Source organism: Lissotriton helveticus, chromosome 5_1 (genome assembly GCF_964261635.1).
Source record: "Lissotriton helveticus chromosome 5_1, aLisHel1.1, whole genome shotgun sequence".
NCBI lineage: Eukaryota > Metazoa > Chordata > Amphibia > Caudata > Salamandridae > Lissotriton > Lissotriton helveticus.
In genome coordinates, this window is record NC_136065.1 from 1,195,859,543 (window position 1) to 1,195,869,402 (window position 9,860).

Consider the following 9,860-nt stretch of genomic DNA (forward strand, 5'->3'; position numbering starts at 1 on the left):
CGTAATAGAAAAGTAATAGCTTCACCACCTGCATGTACTGGACCGGTACAGTAACGCAAGTCTGTCTCCATCATCATGGTGTGCAACTTTTTTTCTCGGGTGCAACTTCACTGTGCTGTGTCCATGTCATTCTGCCGGCTTGCATAAGATAACGTACCCATTTCCCTAAACAAGAGAGAAGAAGAAGAATAAGACTGGTGTACTGTCATAGTCGACTGTAATGGAAGTCCATAGTGGTCGTAGAATTAGTTCATTAAACTACCACTACTGTTAGAGCAAGGATGCAGAAGTGGGAGGGTTACATAGATACTGTCCTCAATAGTTATGTACTGTGCTTTCAATTTGCTACTTGTACTCTGTGACCCAACTTTCGGCTCAATCACTTTGTGTTATTAATAAGGAGCATTGGTTACAGACTATGTCTTTCTTTCTTCATATAGTTGCTCCTTCCAAATCAACAACAAGGAGGGAGCAGGCTAGATTGGCCCGGCAACGGAGGCTGGAGGCCACAGTCGCCGAGTATCGGCGGCTGGTGGCCCTGGAGGAGGAGGAGGACACGCAGTCGAGCGGGGCAACATCTTCGACTGTGACCACTGCATCCTCCTCCGTGACTAAACCAGCGGGACCGAGCCGGGCTAAGAAAGCCGACCGCCACCGCCAAGCACCCGAAACACCAGCTGCCCCCCACAGGAGCTGCAAGGAACGCCAACACCGCCTACGAGTCCGCATGTCCAACCTGGAGCAGGAGGTCCTGAGGTATAAGACCTTGGTTAAGGGCCTCCGCTCCGAGCTTGCCACCCTCCGCAAGGAGTATGATGCCCATGCCGCATCATGCACCAGCACCAGCACCCTCCAGTAGTGGAGTGTCCCTTGCCCTTTTTTTATAGACTTTTGGGGGGTGGGATTTGGGAGTTGGGATCGTTTTGGGACGTTTCAGAGACAATCGTTGGGGTTAGGGTGGGTGAGGGAGATTATTTTGTTAGGGATAAATAAATATATTTTTCAACTACTTTATCTGACCATACCTGTTTTTTACTGCTTTTCAGTCTGGTGGGTGGGGGGCGGGGGTGTAACAGTAACTTTGTTTTCCTGAACAGTCGTAGGACTTTAGTAGTACAACCGTCAAACTCTTGTCTACTCCGAAATAATACTCCATTATACTACCTCCCACCAAACGCTTATCTTACCTGTAATTTGTGTTAGAAATTAGGGCTAGGCCCAGGGCTGGCTCCAGGTGAAATGGGGATTAACGTTGTCATTCCTGGGCGGGTGACATTTCCTCATTGCGGTGTTACTAGTGGTGTGACACAGTGGCAGTTGCATGCCTATGGAAAAAAAGAAAACGAAACCTTGTTTGTACTCCTTACTGTAGCATTACAACGGTTACGGTACGATCGAGAAAATAGCAGGTGACAGTACACTAGAACAGTGCCATAATGTAGCCTAACAAATGGTAAAGTATTGCAAGTATAACTAGTACTTGCGTTGAATTTATTTGACATTGGCTACTACTACTAGAAGATATAGTACTGAAGCTGAGTAAGTCTAGAAGATATCCTCGTATTCCTTCACCAGCCTGTTGCTGCTATCACCTTATCCTCCCCAGCAAGTGTGTGGAATTATTGATGTCATTTTAGTCAGACATCAAGCAAAACAACACAGCCCGGGGGAAGAGGGTTAGGGTTTGTAAAATGGATGGGAATGGGGGTTTCTTTTTGGGTAGGTTTTGTTGAGAGAAGAAAAAAAAAGCAGAGCATGGACAAACAATAATTGAAGATACAGAGTTTACAGACAATCTTTGGTTACAAAGTAAAGGTAAGCACATGCAGTCACACTCATAGAATAAAAGACAACAATGGATACTGTATCTGTATTGCGTATGTTGTTGGAGTTGTCCTGTTGAAATTGGTAAGTAAGTTGCATGCAGCAAACAATTCCTCTTATTGGCGGCACTCCTCCATTCCAGCTGACGCTTCGTCCATCAATGTGGTGGTGACCACTGACAGAAGAGACACCCTGTCCACTGCCTGCCTGGCGGATGTTGACTGAAACCCGGCCTGTAATTATTGAACGGAAAACAGGAAGTGCTATTACAATACCACTGATAAATAAATAAAAGGTATGTACGCTGTGTGGTTCAAAAAGTCACACTTTGATTTCCCTAATAGACAGTACAATATTTTTGAAATTGCGTGCTCTGTCTGAGTCACCTTTTTAAGGATCAATAAGTATGGCCAAAATATTATAGCGGATCTTTCCCCTCAAGGTGGGTGTACTACTGTGTTTTAGAACAAAATTTGACCTTCCCAGCAATGCTCCCACCAAGACCCTTACTAAAGCCAGTCGCAAAAATGTAGAAGAACCCAATCATATCTCCAAAAACGATGCCTAGCAGAAAAATGGTTACAAAACGTACTTTGAAAGTAACAGTAGACCCAAATACAGACCGTGGATTGTATTCAAACCACTTGCCTGCAAGCAAAAGTATCCATAGCCAGCATCGCTCCAACAGTGCTCTACAACAACAGAACCGCGTTGCAATAGAACCCCCCTAAACACATGCAATCCTGCTGCTAGGGCTAACCCTAACGAACCCTAACTTACAAAAAGTGCCAAAACTGGTGTTTCCTTATGGATTTTGTCCAACTAACTTCTAGCCGGTATTAGACCTTCCCAGGAATGCCCCAGGCAAGACCCGCCAACCCACCCGCAAAAAAACACCCGACACAACACCACCAAACAGCGAAAAAGCTAAATCTCATACTTACAATGTCTCTCGGCCTTCGGTCCAAACGCGGCGCTGTGCAGCTAGGTCGTCATCATCATCATCAATCATCATAACTCCTGTTTTCCACCACGGATTTCCTGAAAAGCAAATGCAATCAAGATTAGACTGTCGCAGCAGTGCTTCGACAGAGACCCCGGCCGCAACCCACCCACGAACAGCAGGAAGCCCCCCAAAACGCTACATTGAGCAAGATGTCTGAAGAAATGGCAAAAAAAAGGCTGTTCCTTATGGATTTTGTCCAAAACACTTGTATCCGGTATTAGACCTTCCCAGGAATGCCCCAGGCAAGACCCGCCGGCGCCAACCCACCCGCAAAAAAACACCCGACAACACCCCCAAACAGCGAAAAAGCTAAATCTCATACTTACAATATCTCTCGGCCTTCGGTCCAAAGTAACGCGCTGTGCAGCTAGGTCATCATCAATCATCATAACTCCTGTTTTCCACCACGGATTTCCTGAAAAGCAAATGCAATCAAGATTAGACTGTCGCAGCAGTGCTTCGACAGACACCAAAAATTACACACAAACCCCCGGAACCCCGCCAAAGAGCACCTCAAAGGCAAGCAAGTCAGCAAAAACGGCAAGAAATTTCCACCTCATATTTGGTCCAAAACACTTTTGTCCATTATTAGAGCTTCACAGCAATGGGCCCAAAACCGTCAACTCACCCGCAAAGAAGTACAACACCCCCACAAGTGCTGAGTCTTTCTTCATTGTGCGTAATCCAGCACTCTGCTTGGAGGGAAATCGCAGTCTGGAGGAGGAGGATAGAGGAGCATGTTCTTCAGAACTTGTGAACCTGAGGAATGTAGACTGCGGCACCTTCAAATCAATAAGCAAACAAGTGAAGACAGTTCTGATGATGGTCTTGTTTTTGGGATTAGGTGATTAAAGTTTGAATTAAATTAACTGTGCAAAACAAAGAAAGAGAGACACAAAGCACACAGGAATAAAAGTGAATAAGGACGAAAAAGAAAGTTCTTGATTGATTGTCTCATTTTCAGGGCTCGGTGTCAGGGAATAAGAACAAGATTTCGTCATCATACTCTGCGAATTCAGGCTGGATGAGGTCAGTGGCACCGAACAGAGAAAAAATCCCCTCATCTACGTTGCTGTCCTCATCGTCTTCATGTGGCGTGCTTTCTCGCACTTTGTAATCTGGTGGTATGAGGTGCTGATTCATCTTGATCATTGTCAGCCGCTCCACATTTTTGGGCGATAGGCGGCTCCGTTTGGCAGTTACAATGCCACCAGCAGCACTGAAAACACGTTCAGAAGACACACTTGCGAGTGGGCAAGACAAATAGTTTATAGCCAGGTTGTAGAGCTGTGGCCACAATTGTTTTTTGCCATGCCAATACTGCAATGGCTCCTCATTAAGAAAGCCCACTGTTGAGTCATTCAGATAGTCCTGCACCATCGACTCAAGGTCATCAACTGTTCCTCCACTTTGCTTACTTTTTGCTGTGCCTGTGACATTTTTTAGAGAACCATACCCCATCAAACTTAGCCAATCCTCCTCCCCAGCCACTGTTAGTGTTGTCATTGTGTGTGGTGCAGATGATCCAGTTGCCGGTGTCTTTAACGGCTGAGAGGTCACTTGTGCCCCAGCCACAGGTGCAGAAGTGGATTCTTGTGACTGCGGATGGCCTGCTGATGCTGATGCTGATGTACTGGCTTCTCCTTCAATAACCTGCCGTTCTTTTTCAAACCTCTTGGCTGACCAGGCTAACCAATGTTTGTACTTTTGAACATCTGCATCAGCGAAAGGAAAGAATGCGTTGTCTGCCAGCGCCTTTTTGTAGCGTGGATCCAGAATAGTAGCACAAATGTAATGCTGATCTGAGTTGATGTTTTTAAGACGTTCATCACCACGTAGGCGATGTAATAATTTCTCAGACAAAATGAAATGGTTTTTTTTTTTTTCATCTTTTTCAAACTCAGAAGAAACCGCCATCAGTTGGTGCTCCAGTATGCACAACAATGGGATAGCTTTTCCCAAATTACAGTCCTCCTGGCTGACTGCACGCGTGAAGAACTCAAAAGGACGAAGCATGTCTGTCAGGCTTTTAACTATGGCCCATTGCGCCTTACTCATCCGCAGGTCCTCCTTCTGAGATGTAGCCTCTGTCAAGAAATAGTGATCGAGTACCGTATACTGCTCATGCAGACGCTCAAGCATGTAGAAGGTTGAGTTCCAACGTGTTGCCACCTCCTGGATGAGTGCTTTCACTGGCATTCCACGTTGAAGTAGCAGTCTCCGCAGATGCTTCCGGGCCTTAAAAGAATGGCTGAAATGGTTGCACATTTTGCGGCAGGTGGCCATTACCTCGAACGCTGGACTCTCTTTATCACTCAAGAATTTTTGAACTACCAGGTTGATACAGTGCGCCAAACACGGCACTCTAACATGGTGACCCTGTGACATGGCCTTAACTACATTGGCGCCATTATCCGTGGAAACATAACCAATCTTGCGTTTTAGGGGGGATAGCATTGACAACACCTTTTTGTCAAACTCTTCCAAAAGGTTTTCTGCTGTGTGACTTTTCTCCAAGGCAAACATGGCTAGTGTTGCATGTTTCCGAGCAGCTTTGAAAACTTGGTCCGGGTCAACACCTGCGTTTAGCTTTGCTATAACACCTGAAAAAGAGACCCAGTGTGCAGTGATGCACATGTAATCATCGCCTGGGCCACTGGTCCACATGTCTGTTGTCAGATGTATTGTGTGAACAGCACTCTTCTGCAAAGCTGCCCCAATCGCCTGCAGCACATCTTCATGTAGTGCTGGAACCGCAACTCTGGCAAAATAGAACCGGCTCGGAACCTTCCATTTAGGGCAGAGCGTTGCAACTAATTCAAGAAAACCTACCGCTTCTACAAAAGAAAAAGGTAGAAGGTCCACAGCTAGCATTTTAGCCAGCTTAGTGTTATACAGACGCGTCAGTGGGTGGTTGCGTTCATATGGCACGTCTGAAGTAAGCATTGTTCTAATGTTGGCCTGGACCAAGCATTTACGGGCTGATAATGACTTCGTTGACCCAATTTTGCTCGCTGGTGAACTTTTGTGCGTTGGTGTCTCACTCGCTCCAACACTCTTAGTGTGCCTCACATTGGGTGTGCTGCTGAGAGGGGTACTGGGTGTAAGGGAAGTGTTTGACACGTCTTCTTCCTGCTCGTCAACATCAGATGAAACATCAACGTTTCCTTGATTTTGGCCTTTCTTGATCGCAGCTAGGTGCGCAAACCATTGGACACCGTGCTTTCTGTCAAGATGACCACTCTGGCCGCCGGTACCATAGTTGCTACCTGGCTTACCACGACTAACTGCAAGCTTACAAAGGGTACAAATGGCAAACCTTGGATTTTTGGGACAAACAGTAAAGAAGTCCCAAACTGGGGACTTGAAGTGTCTGTGGGACCTGGAGGAGGCGGCGATACTGGTGGTGGTGGTGGTCATGAAGCTAATGCCAGATGAAGTGGAGGATCTGGATTGGCCAACTTTTGTACGTTTTCCACTTTCACCGCCACTAATTAAGGTCGAGGTTGACGCAGGTCTCTTCTTGCCAGAAAGAAATATGGAAGCGGGACGAGTTGGTGTACTACTTAACTCCAATGATTGTGGTGTTTCCACTGCCTCCTCATCGACAACATCATCATCATCATCATCACGCGCAGCAGCTCTTCGGGCTAGGGTCAAAATGTCTGTTTGCTGCATGCCCGCTGGGGCTGCAGTGACCTTTATGATGACTGGGTCGTCGTTGGCAGAGTCTTCATCAGCAGCAGTATCCGCCACTTCTTGTTGAGCCTCATCACACTCCATAAGTCTGAGACTTTGGACGAGCTTCCTTTTACGCTTAAGTACCTTTGTTGGATCATGGTGTGCCTCACTCTCAGACGGCTGTGGTGCTGGTTCCCAAGTTTGATCCGTATCATCAGAAGGAGGTGTGCTTGAAGAGGATGTAGACACCACCCTTGATCTCTTCCTTGCTAGGGTTGTGGAAGACAATGAAGGATCATCAGGAGGAGTGGCTTCCTCAAATGATACCTCGCCTTGATTGTCGATTTCCTGATGTGCCCCTACTTCGGGAGGAACAACTATTGTGGGCACTTGTTGTGACCCTCCATGCACCTCTGCATGCGCATCTCCTTGCGCTGCCTCTCCTTCCACATGTACTTGGGCTTGTACTTGCACATGTGATTGTTGTTGCCGCTGTGGTTGTTCAACACTCGTCAGATGAGCTACAACAACCTGTGTTGATTGAGGGACATTGCTGCTGCTTTCTTGCGATGAGCCAACATCACTGGTCGATGGTGATTGAAGAAGTATACTGGCTGCCTCTGCAGCACTCAAGGGCTTGGACTTAAGTTGGCGTGGTGGTGGTGGTGGCACTGAGCCCAATGGAGCGGGGGTGCTGCTGCCAGCTTGGTCCCCAGCAGATCCCGCTGCAGCTGCTGCAGGCATACTTTTTTTTTTACTCACAAAAAAAGGGGCGGGCGGCACACCAGTGTCCTTGGTAACTTGCTTCTTCTGCTCCTTACTGGCACCTTTCTTGCTAGAGGAGCTACGGGTTACTTTTTTTGGGGCCATCTTCTTCAGAGCAGGTCAGCAGGCAGCAGTTGCACGAGTTGCAGAGGGTTCTGTGTCCAGACGTGACGTCGCGTGACGTTATGCTGCACACACCGCTGCAGGACTTCTTCCTGGCACTGGTGGTTCTATTGAGTCTTCTTGTGCACCTAAAAGCAATGGAAGACAGAGGAACATCAGTTCAGTTATACACCCCAAAAAATCGACAAAACACAGAAAAATGAGCACAATCCCATGCCATCCATGATGTTTACATTGAAGACACCCCACAGAAAGACTAGGGACATGCAAGTATGCAACACTCACTACCCCTGGGCATAAGGGATGAAAAGTAGGCAAAATAAGTGCAGGCCTCAGACACTGCCTCTCCTCAAAATGGCCCCCTTACACCCCAAGCACATGTTGCCTGTACCAGCCAGCACTCAAGATGGCCACCACCACCACCCACATGGCCAGTCCACATCAACAGTACACCCCCAAAAAACAGAAAAACTGCCAGAAATCACCACAATCCAATGCCATCCATGATGTTTACATCAAAAAGAGTGAGACAACACCACAGGCACACTCAGTCCATGCACCACCACCACCCCTGGGCAAGCAAAAGGCCACACCAGCAGCCCCCCAAAAACGACAAAAAACAATAAAATAAGCACAATCCCAGCCCATCCATGGCCTCAATTATGTTTAAATTCAAGAAGACACCCCACAGAAAGACTAGGCCCATGCAACACTCACCACCCCTGGGCAAAGGGCCACACCAGCAGGCCCAAAAAAACGACAAAAAACAATAAAATCTGCACAATCCCAGCCCATCCATGGCCTCAATGGTGTTTAAATTCAAGAAGACACCCCACAGAAAGACTAGGCCCATGCAACACTCACCACCCCTGGGCAAAGGGCCACACCAGCAGGCCCAAAAAAACGAAAAAAACAATAAAATCTGCACAATCCCAGCCCATCCATGGCCTCAATGGTGTTTAAATTCAAGAAGACACCCCACAGAAAGACTAGGCCCATGCAACACTCACCACCCCTGGGCAAAGGGCCACACCAGCAGGCCCAAAAAAACGACAAAAAACAATAAAATCTGCACAATCCCAGCCCATCCATGGCCTCAATGGTGTTTAAATTCAAGAAGACACCCCTCAGAAACACTAGGCCCATGCAACACTCACTACCCCTGGGCATAAGGGATGAAAAGTAGGCAAAATAAGTGCAGGCCTCAGACACTGCCTCTCCTCAAAATGGCCCCCTTACACCCCAAGCACATGTTGCCTGTACCAGCCAGCACTCAAGATGGCCACCACCACCACCCACATGGCCAGTCCACATCAACAGTACACCCCCAAAAAACAGAAAAACAGCCAGAAATCACCACAATCCAATGCCATCCATGATGTTTACATCAAAGAGAGTGAGACAACACCACAGGCACACTCAGTCCATGCACCACCACCACCCCTGGGCAAGCAAAAGGCCACACCAGCAGCCCCCCAAAAACGACAAAAAACAATAAAATAAGCACAATCCCAGCCCATCCATGGCCTCAATTATGTTTAAATTCAAGAAGACACCCCACAGAAAGACTAGGCCCATGCAACACTCACCACCCCTGGGCAAAGGGCCACACCAGCAGGCCCAAAAAAACGACAAAAAACAATAAAATCTGCACAATCCCAGCCCATCCATGGCCTCAATGGTGTTTAAATTCAAGAAGACACCCCACAGAAAGACTAGGCCCATGCAACACTCACCACCCCTGGGCAAAGGGCCACACCAGCAGGCCCAAAAAAACGACAAAAAACAATAAAATCTGCACAATCCCAGCCCATCCATGGCCTCAATGGTGTTTAAATTCAAGAAGACACCCCTCAGAAACACTAGGCCCATGCAACACTCACTACCCCTGGGCATAAGGGATGAAAAGTAGGCAAAATAAGTGCAGGCCTCAGACACTGCCTCTCCTCAAAATGGCCCCCTTACACCCCAAGCACATGTTGCCTGTACCAGCCAGCACTCAAGATGGCCACCACCACCACCCACATGGCCAGTCCACATCAACAGTACACCCCCAAAAAACAGAAAAACAGCCAGAAATCACCACAATCCAATGCCATCCATGATGTTTACATCAAAGAGAGTGAGACAACACCACAGGCACACTCAGTCCATGCACCACCACCACCCCTGGGCAAGCAAAAGGCCACACCAGCAGCCCCCCAAAAACGACAAAAAACAATAAAATAAGCACAATCCCAGCCCATCCATGGCCTGAATTATGTTTAAATTCAAGAAGACACCCCACAGAAAGACTAGGCCCATGCAACACTCACCACCCCTGGGCAAAGGGCCACACCAGCAGGCCCAAAAAAACGACAAAAAACAATAAAATCTGCACAATCCCAGCCCATCCATGGCCTCAATGGTGTTTAAATTCAAGAAGACACCCCACAGAAAGACTAGGCCCATGCAACACTCA